Raw genomic sequence first — 15,460 nt, forward strand, 5'->3', positions numbered from 1 at the left:
AGAGAGAGAATACACAAATTAACAAACTTAGAAAAGGGAACATAGCAACAGGCACTGAGGAAATCCAGAGAATCATGAAAACATACTTTTAAAAAAATCTAAAAGAAATGGATACTTTTCTTGATAGATACTCATCGCCAAACTTAAATTAAGGGCAGATTAGTAATTTAAACAGACTTATATCTACTAGTGAAATAGAAGAAATCATTAAAAGTCTCCCACCCACCCCCCCCAAAATGCCAGGCTATATGGTTTTAGGGCAGAATTCTACCAGACTTTCAAAACAGAGTTAACTCCAATACTTATCAAATTATTCCACAAAATGGAAACAGAAGAAACAAGTCACAGTTACTCTGATACCTAAACCACACTAAATATCCACCAAGGAGAATTACAAACCAATATATACACAAAGATTCTCAATAAAATACTTGCTAACTGAACCCAAAAACAGATCAACAAAATCTTCCACATAATCAAGAGCGATTCCAGAGGTGCAGGCATGACTCAACTCACATAAATGTAAGTCACTGTATAAATAGGCTAAAAGACCCAATCCACATAACCATCTCATTAGATGGAGAAAAGACCTTTCATAAAATCTAACACCCATTCATGGTAAAAGTCCTGAAGAGATTAGCGATACAAGGGACATCCCTAACCATAACAATGGCTGTTTACATCAAGCCTGTAGCCAATACCCAATTAAGTGGAGAAGAACTCAAAGCAATTCTACTAAAATCATGAACAATACAGGGTGTTTACTCTATCCATGCCAATTGAATATAGTACTTGAAGTCTTAGTTCAACCAGTAACACAGCTGAAGTAGACCTTAGAAAAGGAAACTTAGAAAAATTGGAAAAGTAAAAGTCAAAATATCATTATTTGCAGACGATATGATAATATAAATAAGTGACCCTAAAAAGTCCACCAGGAAACTCTTACACCTGATAAACACTTTCAAAAGCTTCAAAGTAGCAGGATACAAAATTAACACACAAAAATCAATAGCCTTTCTATATATAATAGACCAATGGACTGAGCAAGAAATTGTGGAAACAATGCCTTTCACAATAGCCTCAATAAAAAATTTTATGGTAACATTTACCAAGCAAGTGAAAGATTACTATAGTAAAAACTTTAAGACATTTGAGGAAAGAAATTGATATCACAAAATGGCTTCCCATTATTTTTTTAATTGGATTCTTGAATACAGAAATGTTTGTGTCCATGCACTTATATACATTTCTGGTACTTTTTCTTTGGCTCTTTTTCTTTTTCTTTCTTTTCTTTCTTTTCTTTTTTGTTCTTTGGTCATATTCTGAATTTTTGTTTTTATTTCTCATATTTATTTTATTCCTTCAATACCTGTTTGTTTCCTTTAAAAGAAAAACCCTTTTAATTGTTTCTTTGTGAATTTCTCATCATGGACCCCAAGCCCATTTATCTTCCTCGCCCCTCATACCCTCTCTTTACACTTGCAAACCCTACCACCATCACCATCAGAGGGAAAAAAATCTCATTGTGGAAGCTGTGGTATGGCACAGTGTGTTCTGTGCAAACACTTCCCTGCTTGCAAAGGTTCATTACAATGACTTGGTCTGTGAAGAGGCCTCTGGCTTCTGCTACTCTATCAATACTGAAACCTCACTGTTGCTCCTCTTAGATAATCTGTTGTTGATCTGTGCTGTGGAGATCGTATAGTTTTGGATTTGTAGGATCGGTCCCTTCGTGTATGTATTCTAACAGTTCATCAAGGAGCAGATGTTAAGTTGGACCAATTGAAGGCCTTGGATCTGGGACTAAGGTATTTGAGCTGGTCAGTCCACAGGCTCCCCACTCTAACACGTTGGAGCCAGCTTACCAGGAAACCTACAAGCAGGAACAGCTCTACCCTGTTGCCCAGGCAAGGTACAAGGCCCAATCTCCTGAGTTTTTGCAACTAGGGAGGGACATGGCCACTTCTACTCTCATAAACCTGAGGCCAATTCTCCCACCTGTTATAGATGGCAAGAAACGAAGGAGAGGAAGAAGGCGTCTCTCCCTTGTCTGAGCCACCACCCAGCAAACCAGAAGCAGGGCTAGCCCACCACAACCTGTCCATCTAGGACCAGCTCTACTATGCTGCCCATTCTCTGGAGTCCTGGAGCTGATGAGGAGTAGGGACAGCTCTTCTGCTTTCATGAAACCAGGACCAGGTCTCCTACCTGCCGTAGGTGCTTAGCGGAAAGGGGGAATGAAGGTATCTCTCCTTTCTTTGTACCACCTCACAAGATACAAGTGGATGTCCCATACTTGTATCTCAGGGGCTTGTTTGCACCCAAATCCTGGAATGTGTAGCCCACTCTTCTGAGTACTGCAGCTGGCTACGGATAGGGTCAGCTCTCCTGCTGTCATGCCACCAAGGCCGACTCTCCCACAATGTCCAGGTGAGGGTTGGGGGCAGCTCTGCAGAGCCCTCAAGTGACTCATGAGTGGTCTCAGAGATGCTATGACATATTCATACATTATAGCACTGGGTAGGGGCCACAGTGGTCATGGTCTGGTGCCCCAAGGCCTAAGCAGTTCCAGGTTGTTGGCCAATTCCAGGCTAGTTTCCTGTCTGGGCTCCATGGGGACTGTCTAGTGGTTGCCTGGCCTGCCCAAGTGGTCCTTTTCAAAGGCTGTCTGTCTCAGACTCACTTCTGCCCTGGGCCTGAAGTCCCAGTTGGGGTTCTTCTTGTCCTTGGCTTGCTTCCCATCCTGGGAATCTGGCCAGGTCTGCTTTCTTTCTGGGAATGTTAGGCTACTAATTCAAATGTTCATACATCAGAATAGACTGTAGACCTAGTATCTCCCCTCTCTGCCACCTACTGATGTACATGTGACACAGCAAAACATCTGCAATGTCTCTAGGGACAGGTGTCTGACTCTACTGTAATGAGAGACATAAATAGTGTGTATATCTGGATGGGAGAGGAGGTGGGAAAAAACTGGGAAGAGTAGGTGAAGCAAAATCCTTAGTTAGAATATACTGTAGTGAAAAGTTCAATAAAAGATTAAATGTAAATGGCCAAATGAATTATAGGCAAATTTCCAGAAACAAATACAAATGTTCGAAAACATTTGAAAAAAAATATTCAAAATATTTGACCATAAGAAAATAGAAAGTAAACATACTTTGAGATTCCATTTCATCATGGTCAGAACACTGTCAACAAGAAAGCAAACAAGAAACGTTGGTGAGTATGTGGGAAAAGAGGAACCTTATATACTGAAGACTGGATGCAATAAAAGCTAGAAGAGCCTCTCTGGAAGTCAGTTAGGAGTATCCTTAAAAATATAAAAATAGAATACCATCTGACCTAGCTGTATCACTACTGGGTATATCCTATTAGAGCAGAACACAGATACTTGCACACTCGTGTTTAATGCTGAATTATTTGCAATAGCCAAGATAGAAAGCTAGCCTAGATGCCAATCTTTAGATGCAGGTCAAGGAAAATAAATAAAGAATGGAATTTTAATCACCCATCAAGAAAGTGAATTTATCTCATTTGTAGGAAAATTAACAGAAGTGGAGATTATCATGTTTAGTAAAATTAGTCAGTAAAGGTAAATGCCATGTTGTCTCTACTATGCTGACCTATATGGAAATCTAAATATACACGAATATGTGTTTTTGTGTGACAAGAAAGTAAAAGGAAACTCTGAGAGGGAGGAGTAGTGGGCCTTGAAGGAGAGCAAAGAGAAGCAAGAGAGAGTAATTGCAAAGAAAAAGAAAATACTACACAATTTCGCTCAGATATAAAAGGTAAATGAAAATAGACATGTTGTGTATTTCATGTGAGTTATATGTACATACATACACACACATGAAAGGAAAGAATAACTGGATTAAGGTCAGGGAACAGGAGTGTTACAAAAACGATTAAGATATATTAACATCCTAATATATATGAAATAATAAATAATAATAATGTGCAAATTTTCCACAATCAACCCCTTGTATGCTAAAATTACTTTTAAAAACTTTTTAAAATAGAATACAAATTGGCAAAGAAGAAACAAAGGTATCAGTATTCTAAAATGATATGATAGGATACAAAAGCTACCCCAAAAATTCTACCAGAGAACTTCTGCTGATAAACAACTTAAGCAAAGTGCGTGGATATAAAATTAACTCAAACAGTAGCCTTCCTTTATACAAATGATACACAGGCTGAGAAAGAAATTGGGGAAACAACTCCCTTCACAATAGTCACAAATAATATAAAATATCTTGAACCAAACAAGTGAAAGATCTGTACACAGTAACTTCAAGATTAAAGATAGAAATCAAAGAAGATCTCAGAAAATGGAGAGATCTCTCATGCTCATGGATTTGCAGAATAAACAGTAAAAATGGCCATCGTACCAAAGGCAATCTACAAATTCAATGCAATCCCCCACAAAATCCCAACACAATTCTTCAAAGACATGGAAAAAGCAAATCTCAAATTCATCTGGAAAGGCAAAAAAATAAAAAAAAAAGAAAAGTAAAAACAATTGTTAACAGTAAAAGAACGTCTGGGGAAATCACCATTCATGACCTCAAGCTCTACTACGAAACTATAGTGATAAAAACCGCCTAGTATTGGTGCAAAGACAGACAGGTTGATTAAATAGATTTGAGGACCAAGAAATAAAACCACACTTACACACTTGATCTTTAGCAAAGAAGGCAAAAAGAAAGCATCTTCAATAAATGGATGCTGGTCTAACTGGCTGTATGTATGTAGAAAAATGAAAATAGGCCCATATTTATCACCTTGCACAAAGTTCAAGTCTAAGTAGATCAAGGACCTCAACATAAAACCATATACACTGCATGAAATAGAAGAGAAAGTGGGGAAGAGCCCAGAAATCATTGTCACGGGGAAATTTTCCTAAACAGAACTCCAGTGCTTCAGGCTCTAAGATCAAGAATTGATAAATGGGACCACATGAAACTGGAAAACTTCTGTAAGGCAAAGGACATAGTCAATAAGACAAATTGGCAACCTACAGATTGGGAAAAAAATCTTCACTAACCCCATATCTAATATAGGGCTAATATCCAAAATATATAAAGAACTCAAGAAGCTAACCACCAAAAAAAAAATTCAATCAAAAAATAGGATATAGAACTAAACCAAGAATTCAAAAGAGAGGAATCTCGAATTGCTGAGAAACACCTAAAGAAAAATGTTCAACATCCTTAGTGCAAATCAAAATGACCCTAAGATTCCAACTTACACCAATCAGAATGGCTAGGATCAAAATCTCATGTGACAACACGTGCTGGTGAGGATGTGGAGAAAGGAACACTCTTCCATTGCTGGCAGGATTGCAAACTGGTACAACCACTCTGAAAATCAATTTGGGGGTTCCTCAGAAAACCAGAAATAGCCAGTCCTACCTAAATATCCAGAAATAATACTCTTGGGAATATACCCAAAAGATGCCCAACTGGGCCAAAGGGGCACATGTTCCACTATGTTCACAGCAGTCATATTTGTGATAGCCAGAAGCTGGAAACAATCCAGATATCCCACAACAGAGGAATGGACACATAAAATGTGATTCAGTTACACAATAGAATACTATTCAGCTATTAAGAATGAAAACAGCCTGAGTTTTGCAGACAAATGGATGGAACTAGAAAATATCATCCTGAGTGAGGTAACTCAGACTCAAAAGGACATGCATGGTTATATTCTCACTAATAAGTGGATATTAGCCAAAATAGTACAGAATACCCAAGATACAGTCCACACAAAACTCAAAATGGTCAAAAAGTTGAAGGGCCCAAGTAAGGATACCTCAGTCCCACTTGTGAGGGAGAAGAAAGTAACCACAAGTGGGGAGAGAGGGAGGTACCTGGGAAGGAAAGGAGACTGAGCAGAGGAGGGAAACATGATCTGGTATTGGGTGGGGAAAGGACTGAAGCCCTGAGGGCCAGCAGAAAGAATGGAAACAGGTAACTTAGGGAGGTAGGAAGTTGGGAGGACCCTCCAGAATGTACCAGAGACCTGGAAAGTAAGAGACTCTCAGGACTCAAGGGGATGGGCCCTACAATGGGGAGAGAGAACTTGTAGAGCCCACCTCCAGCAGAAAGGCAGGGCATCAAGTGAGGGATGAGGTTGCTATCCTACAGTCTAAACTCTGACTCGTAATTGTTCCTCTCTGAAAGAGCTTCAGGAATGGAAATGGAGAAGAACCTGAGGAAAAGGAGGTCCAGTGACAGGCCCAAAGGGGGATCAAGCTCAAGGGGAGGCCCTGAGGCATGATACCATCACTGAGGCTATGGGGTGCTCACAAAAAGGGACCTATCATGACTGCCCTCTGAAAGACCCAACAAAGAGCTGAAAGAGTCAGATGCAGATATTTGCACCCAATTAATGGACAGAAGCTGCTGACCCCTGTGGTTAAATTAGGGAAAAGCTGGAAGAAGCTGAGGAGGAGGGCAACACTATAAGAGGACCGGCAGACTCAATTAATTTGGACCCCGAGATATCTCAGACACTGAGATCTCTCAGATACTGGATAAGCAACCAAGCAGCATACTCCAGCTGATATGAGGCCCCAAACACATATACTGCAGAGGACTGCTGGGTCTGGGTTCAGTCAGAGAAGTTGTACCTAACGCTCAAGAGACTGGAGGCCCCAGGGAGTTTACAAGTCGGGCGGGGTGGAAAGGGAGGGGACATCCTTGTGGAACAACAACAAAAACAACAAAAACTATTAAGAAGTTTCACAAACACATGTAATTTTTATATTAAGGGAAACAGTAAATGTTAGTGGAGGGATCAAGTCTGTTAATATGTAACATATCAAAGTATTAGACAGCAACATACCTTGATAAAGCCAAATACACTTTATCCTAGTCTCTTGTACATATGAATAGTCTAGCAACAAGCCTGTGCACAATCACACATACGCAAACACCATTCATAAGTTATTCAGAAAGCCTTAAATGAATTCTATCTTTCCTAGCAACACACTCATGAAAATTGCTGATGCCAAGATGTGCTTGCAGACAGGAGCCTGGCATGGCTGTCCTCTGAGAGGCTCTACCGTTGGCTGACTAAGACAGATGCAGATACTCACAGACAACCATCAGATTGAGTTTGGGGACCCCAATGGAAGAGTTAAGGAAAGGACTGAAGGAGCTGAAGGGGATTGCACCCCTATAAAAGGAACAACAGTATCTACTAACCAGATGCCTGAGAGCTCCCAGGGACTAAGCCACCAACCAAAGAACATACATGGGCTGGTCCAAGGTCCCAGCTGCATATGTTGCAGAGGACTGCCTTGTCTGGCCTCAGTAGGAGGTGTTTTGCTTAGTCCTGTGGAGGCCTGATGCCCCAGAGAAGGGGGTGCCAGAAGGGTGAGGTGGAAGTTGGGGGGGAGTACCCTCTTAGAGGTAAAGGGAAGGAAGAATTAGGTAAGGGTGTGTGGAGGGGGAACTGGGAGAGGGGGGCAACATTTCAAATGTAAATAAATTGGGGTTGGGGATTTAACTCAGCGGTAGAGCCCTTGCCTAGGAAGCGCAAGGCCCTGGGTTCGGTCCCCAGCTCCGGAAAAAAAAAAAAAGAATCAAATGCTCTCAAATGTAAATAAATTATATATATATATACATATACATATACATATACATATATATATATATATATATATTCAGCAGTTGGCAATTACTATGCCAGGGTTTCACCTTTGCTACAACTCACTGGCAGTGAGTTGTGTGTTTCTCACGAAATCAGGTCAGTTCCAAGTGACATGGCTGTAGGTTACTGTGTGCTTACGTATAAGGTATTTCTTTCCCGGCATCTTACCCTCTTTGTTAAATAAAGCAGAATTACCAAAGGAGAACTGGCAGAGGGATTAAGTATTGCAATCATAGTGTTGTGGGAAGACTGAGAGAGAAGAAGGCTCTAGGCTGCTTTCTTAGGTGTCTCCAGAATGGTGCTGAACAGATCCCACTGAGGAAGGCACAGTCCACAGACCATCTCTATGAAATTAACCCAGCACCATAGGCACCCATTCACTGTGCAACAGTCTGTGAATACCATCAATCTGGAGTGCAAACATCCAAATCTGTAATTCCAAGATTAGAGTTGAGTTAATGAGCCATTATGGTGTCCAGGCATATTAATGTTGACACTTAAAAATGAGGAGTGGAATCTGAAACTGAAATATCAAATCCCACCTGGCTAACAATTACACCTGGCTGTCTCCTTAGGTAGTCTTTCAAAACTGAATTCAAGAAATTACATGCTTCCTGGTTGCTGCCGCCGCAGAGAGCCCGTGGGCAGCACCCCGCCAGCAAACTTGAGCCTCGGGACCACAGGTAAGACCAACTTGTCTGTTGCAAGAAGGCTGCCTGGTGAAATCGGGACACACAGAGGCAGAATTCCTCTAGGACTGGGCACGTCCTGGGTTTACCGGAAGTCCCACACCCGCGGATCCCGGCCCGCAGCAGCTCTCTGCTCCCAGACCCCGTGGGAAAGAGACCTCACCACCTGGTCAGGTGGGCACTCCTGAGGCTGCATAAGCTCCCGGAAGGGGCAGCACAGGTCTTCCTGGTTGCTGCCGCCGCAAAGAACCCGTGGGCAGCACCCCGCGAGCGAACTTGAGCCTCGGGACCACAGGTAAGACCAAATTTTCTGCTGCAAGAAAGCTGCCTGGTGAACTCAAGACACAGGCCCACAGGAACAGCTGAAGACCTGTAGAGAGGAAAAACTACACGCCCGAAAGCAGAACACTCTGTCCCCATAACTGACTGAAAGAGAGGAAAACAGGTCTACAGCACTCCTGACACACAGGCTTATAGGACAGTCTAGCCACTGTCAGAAATAGCAGAACAAAGTAACACTAGAGATAATCTGATGGCAAGAGGCAAGCGCAGGAACACAAGCAACAGAAACCAAGACTACATGGCATCATCGGAGCCCAATTCTCCCACCAAAACAAACATGGAATATCCAAACACACCAGAAAAGCAAGATCTAGTTTCAAAATCATATTTGATCATGATGCTGGAGGACTTCAAGAAAGACGTGAAGAACTCCCTTAGGGAAACACAGGAAAACATTAATAAACAAGTAGAAGCCTACAGAGAGGAATCGCAAAAATCCCTGAAAGAATCGCAAAAATCCCTGAAAGAATTCCAGGAAAACACAATCAAACAGTTGAAGGAATTAAAAATGGAAATAGAAGCAATCAAGAAAGAACACATGGAAACAACCCTGGATATAGAAAACCAAAAGAAGTGACAAGGAGCTGTAGATACAAGCTTCACCAACAGAATACAATAGATGGAAGAGAGAATCTCAGGAGCAGAAGATTCCATAGAAATCATTGACTCAACTGTCAAAGATAATGTAAAGCGGAAAAAGCTACTGGTCCAAAACATACAGGAAATCCAGGACTCAATGAGAAGATCAAACCTAAGGATAATAGGTATAGAAGAGAGTGAAGACTCCCAGCTCAAAGGACCAGTAAATATCTTCAACAAAATCATAGAAGAAAACTTCCCTAACCTAAAAAAAGAGATACCCATAGGCATACAAGAAGCCTACAGAACTCCAAATAGATTGGACCAGAAAAGAAACACCTCCCGTCACATAATAGTCAAAACACCAAACGCACAAAATAAAGAAAGAATATTAAAAGCAGTAAGGGAAAAAGGTCAAGTAACATATAAAGGCAGACCTATCAGAATCACACCAGACTTCTCGCCAGAAACTATGAAGGCCAGAAGATCCTGGACTGATATCATACAGACCCTAAGAGAACACAAATGCCAGCCCAGGTTACTGTATCCTGCAAAACTCTCAATTAACATAAATGGAGAAACCAAGATATTCGATGACAAAACCAAATTTACACAATATCTTTCTACAAATCCAGCACTACAAAGGATAATAAATGGTAAAGCCCAACATAAGGAGGCAAGCTATACCTAGAAGAAGCAAGAAACTAATCGTCTTGGCAACAAAACAAAGAGAATGAAAGCACACAAACATAACCTCACATCCAAATATGAATATAACGGGAAGCAATAATCACTATTCCTTAATATCTCTCAACATCAATGGCCTCAAATCCCCAATAAAAAGAAATAGATTAACAAACTGGATACGCAACGAGGACCCTGCATTCTGCTGCCTACAGGAAACACACCTCAGAGACAAAGACAGACACTACCTCAGAGTGAAAGGCTGGAAAACAATTTTCCAAGCAAATGGTCAGAAGAAGCAAGCTGGAGTGGCCATTCTAATATCAAATAAAATCAATTTTCAACTAAAAGTCATCAAAAAAGATAAGGAAGGACACTTCATATTCATCAAAGGAAAAATCCACCAGGATGAACTCTCAATCCTAAATATCTATGCCCCAAATACAAGGGCACCTACATACATAAAAGAAACCTTACTAAACCTCAAAACACACATTGCACCTCACACAATAATAGTGGGAGATTTCAACACCCCACTCTCATCAATGGACAGATCATGGAAACAGAAATTAAACAGTGATGTTGACAGACTAAGAGAAGTCATGAGCCAAATGGACTTAACGGATATTTATAGAACATTCTATCCTAAAGCAAAAGGATATACCTTCTTCTCAGCTCCTCATGGTACTTTCTCCAAAATTGACCATATAATTGGTCAAAAAACTGGCCTCAACAGGTACAGAAAGATAGAAATAATCCCATGCGTGCTATCGGACCACCACGGCCTAAAACTGGTCTTCAATAACAATAAGGGAAGAATGCCCAAATATACGTGGAAATTGAACAATGCTCTACTCAATGATAACCTGGTCAAGGAAGAAATAAAGAAAGAAATTAAAAACTTTTTAGTATTTAATGAAAATGAAGGTACAACATACCCAAACTTATGGGACACAATGAAAGCTGTGCTAAGAGGAAAACTCATAGAACTGAGTGCCTGCAGAAAGAAACAGGAAAGAGCATATGTCAGCAGCTTGAGGGCACACCTAAAAGCTCTAGAACAAAAAGAAGCAAATACACCCAGGAGGAGTAGAAGGCAGGAAATAATGAAACTCAGAGCTGAAATCAACCAAGTAGAAACAAAAAGGACCATAGAAAGAATCAACAGAACCAAAAGTTGGTTTTTTGAGAAAATCAACAAGATAGATAAACCCTTAGCCAGACTAACGAGAGGACACAGAGAGTGTGTCCAAATTAACAAAATCAGAAATGAAAAGGGAGACATAACTACAGATTCAGAGGAAATTCAAAAAATCATCAGATCTTACTATAAAAACCTATATTCAACAAAACTTGAAAATCTTCAGGAAATGGACAATTTCCTAGACAGATACCAGGTACCGAAGTTAAATCAGGAACAGATAAACCAGTTAAACAACCCCATAACTCCTAAGGAAATAGAAGCAGTCATTAAAGGTCTCCCAACCAAAAAGAGCCCAGGTCCAGACGGGTTTAGTGCAGAATTCTCTCAAACCTTCATAGAAGACCTCATACCAATATTATCCAAACTATTCCACAAAATTGAAACAGATGGATCACTACCGAATACCTTCTACGAAGCCACAATTACTCTTATACCTAAACCACACAAAGACACAACAAAGAAAGAGAACTTCAGACCAATTTCCCTTATGAATATCGACGCAAAAATACTCAACAAAATTCTGGCAAACCGAATTCAAGAGCACATCAAAACAAACATCCACCATGATCAAGTAGGCTTCATCCCAGGCACGCAGGGATGGTTTAATATACGGAAAACCATCAACGTGATCCATTATATAAACAAACTGAAAGAACAAAACCACATGATCATTTCATTAGATGCTGAGAAAGCATTTGACAAAATTCAACACCCCTTCATGATAAAAGTCCTGGAAAGAATAGGAATTCAAGGCCCATACCTAAACATAGTAAAAGCCATATACAGCAAACCAGTTGCTAACATTAAACTAAATGGAGAGAAACTTGAAGCAATCCCATTAAAATCAGGGACTAGACAAGGCTGCCCACTCTCTCCCTACTTATTCAATATAGTTCTTGAAGTTCTAGCCAGAGCAATCAGACAACAAAAGGAGATCAAGGGGATACAGATCGGAAAAGAAGAGGTCAAAATATCACTATTTGCAGATGATATGATAGTATATTTAAGTGATCCCAAAAGTTACACCAGAGAACTACTAAAGCTGATAAACAACTTCAGCAAAGTGGCTGGGTATAAAATTAACTCAAATAAATCAGTTGCCTTCCTCTATACAAAAGAGAAACAAGCCGAGAAAGAAATTAGGGAAACGACACCCTTCATAATAGACCCAAATAATATAAAGTACCTCGGTGTGACTTTAACCAAGCAAGTAAAAGATCTGTACAATAAGAACTTCAAGACACTGAGGAAAGAAATTGAAGAAGACCTCAGAAGATGGAAAGATCTCCCATGCTCATGGATTGGCAGGATTAATATAGTAAAAATGGCCATTTTACCAAAAGCAATCTACAGATTTACTGCAATACCCATCAAAATACCAATCCAATTCTTCAAAGAGTTAGACAGAACAATTTGCAAATTCATCTGGAATAACAAAAAACCCAGTATAGCTAAAGCTATCCTCAACAATAAAAGGACTTCAGGGGGAATCACTATCCCTGAACTCAAGCAGTATTACAGAGCAATAGTGATAAAAACTGCATGGTATTGGTACAGAGACAGACAGATAGACCAATGGAATAGAATTGAAGACCCAGAAATGAACCCACACACCTATGGTCACTTGATTTTTGACAAAGGAGCCAAAACCATCCACTGGAAAAAAGATAGCATTTTCAGCAAATGGTGCTGGTTCAACTGGAGGGCAACATGTAGAAGAATGCAGATCGATCCATGCTTATCACCCTGTACAAAGCTTAAGTCCAAGTGGATCAAGGACCTCCACATCAAAGCAGACACACTCAAACTAATAGAAGAAAAACTAGGGAAGCATCTGGAACACATGGGCACTGGAAAAAATTTCCTGAACAAAACACCAATGGCTTATGCTCTAAGATCAAGAATCGACAAATGGGATCTCATAAAACTGCAAAGCTTCTGTAAGGCAAAGGACACTGTGGTTAGGACAAAACGGCAACCAACAGATTGGGAAAAGATCTTTACCAATCCTACACCAAAATATACAAAGAACTCAAGAAGTTAGACCGCAGGGAAACAAATAACCCTATTAAAAAATGGGGTTCAGAGCTAAACAAAGAATTCACAGCTGAGGAATGCCAAATGGCTGAGAAACACCTAAAGAAATGTTCAACATCTTTAGTCATAAGGGAAATGCAAATCAAAACAACCCTGAGATTTCACCTCACACCAGTGAGAATGGCTAAGATCAAAAACTCATTAACTCAAATAAATCAGTTGCCTTCCTCTATACAAAAGAGAAACAAGCCGAGAAAGAAATTAGGGAAACGACACCCTTCATAATAGACCCAAATAATATAAAGTACCTCGGTGTGACTTTAACCAAGCAAGTAAAAGATCTGTACAATAAGAACTTCAAGACACTGAGGAAAGAAATTGAAGAAGACCTCAGAAGATGGAAAGATCTCCCATGCTCATGGATTGGCAGGATTAATATAGTAAAAATGGCCATTTTACCAAAAGCAATCTACAGATTCAATGCAATTCCCATCAAAATACCAATCCAATTCTTCAAAGAGTTAGACAGAACAATTTGCAAATTCATCTGGAATAACAAAAAACCCAGTATAGCTAAAGCTATCCTCAACAATAAAAGGACTTCAGGGGGAATCACTATCCCTGAACTCAAGCAGTATTACAGAGCAATAGTGATAAAAACTGCATGGTATTGGTACAGAGACAGACAGATAGACCAATGGAATAGAATTGAAGACCCAGAAATGAACCCACACACCTATGGTCACTTGATTTTTGACAAAGGAGCCAAAACCATCCACTGGAAAAAAGATAGCATTTTCAGCAAATGGTGCTGGTTCAACTGGAGGGCAACATGTAGAAGAATGCAGATCGATCCATGCTTATCACCCTGTACAAAGCTTAAGTCCAAGTGGATCAAGGACCTCCACATCAAAGCAGACACACTCAAACTAATAGAAGAAAAACTAGGGAAGCATCTGGAACACATGGGCACTGGAAAAAATTTCCTGAACAAAACACCAATGGCTTATGCTCTAAGATCAAGAATCGACAAATGGGATCTCATAAAACTGCAAAGCTTCTGTAAGGCAAAGGACACTGTGGTTAGGACAAAACGGCAACCAACAGATTGGGAAAAGATCTTTACCAGTCCTACAACAGATAGAGGCCTTATATCCAAAATATACAAAGAACTCAAGAAGTTAGACCGCAGGGAAACAAATAACCCTATTAAAAAATGGGGTTCAGAGCTAAACAAAGAATTCACAGCTGAGGAATGCCGAATGGCTGAGAAACACCTAAAGAAATGTTCAACATCTTTAGTCATAAGGGAAATGCAAATCAAAACAACCCTGAGATTTCACCTCACACCAGTGCGATTGGCTAAGATCAAAAACTCAGGTGACAGCAGATGCTGGCGAGGATGTGGAGAAAGAGGAACACTCCTCCATTGTTGGTGGGATTGCAGACTGGTAAAACCATTCTGGAAATCAGTCTGGAGGTTCCTCAGAAAATTGGACATTGAACTGCCTGAGGATCCAGCTCTACCTCTCTTGGGCATATACCCAAAAGATGCCTCAACATATAAAAGAGACACGTGCTCCACTATGTTCATCGCAGCCTTATTTATAATAGCCAGAAGCTGGAAAGAACCCAGATGCCCTTCAACAGAGGAATGGATACAGAAAATGTGGTACATATACACAATGGAATATTACTCAGCTATCAAAAACAACGAGTTTATGAAATTCGTAGGCAAATGGTTGGAACTGGAAAATATCATCCTGAGTGAGCTAACCCAATCACAGAAAGACATACATGGTATGCACTCATTGATAAGTGGCTATTAGCCCAAATGCTTGAATTACCCTAGATCCCTAGAACAAACGAAACTCAAGATGGATGATCAAAATGTGAATGCTTCACTCCTTCTTTAAATGAGGAAAAAGAATACCCTTGGCAGGGAAGGGAGAGGCAAAGATTAAAACAGAGACTGAAGGAACACCCATTCAGAGCCTGTCCCACATGTGGCCCATACATATACAGCCACCCAATTAGACAAGATGGATGAAGCAAAGAAGTGCAGACCGACAGGAGCCGGATGTAGATCGCTCCTGAGAGACACAGCCAGAATACAGCAAATACAGAGGCGAATGCCAGCAGCAAACCACTGAACTGAGAATAGGTCCCCTATTGAAGGAATCAGAGAAAGAACTGGAAGAGCTTGAAGGGGCTCGAGACCCCAAAAGTACAACAATGCCAAGCAACCAGAGCTTCC

General features: G+C 40.4%; 1 non-coding gene across 1 annotated transcript; it reads right to left on the minus strand.

The window, feature by feature from the left end:
- Window positions 1-2,777: 2,777 nt before the first annotated feature.
- Window positions 2,778-2,903, minus strand: LOC120100447 (small nucleolar RNA SNORA17). The gene has a single exon (XR_005500199.1). It is a non-coding gene; the product is annotated as a small nucleolar RNA SNORA17 (small nucleolar RNA).
- Between the last annotated feature and the right edge of the window lie 12,557 nt (window positions 2,904-15,460).

The sequence above is a fragment of the Rattus norvegicus genome, chromosome 1 (assembly GCF_036323735.1).
Source record: "Rattus norvegicus strain BN/NHsdMcwi chromosome 1, GRCr8, whole genome shotgun sequence".
Classification (NCBI taxonomy): domain Eukaryota; kingdom Metazoa; phylum Chordata; class Mammalia; order Rodentia; family Muridae; genus Rattus; species Rattus norvegicus.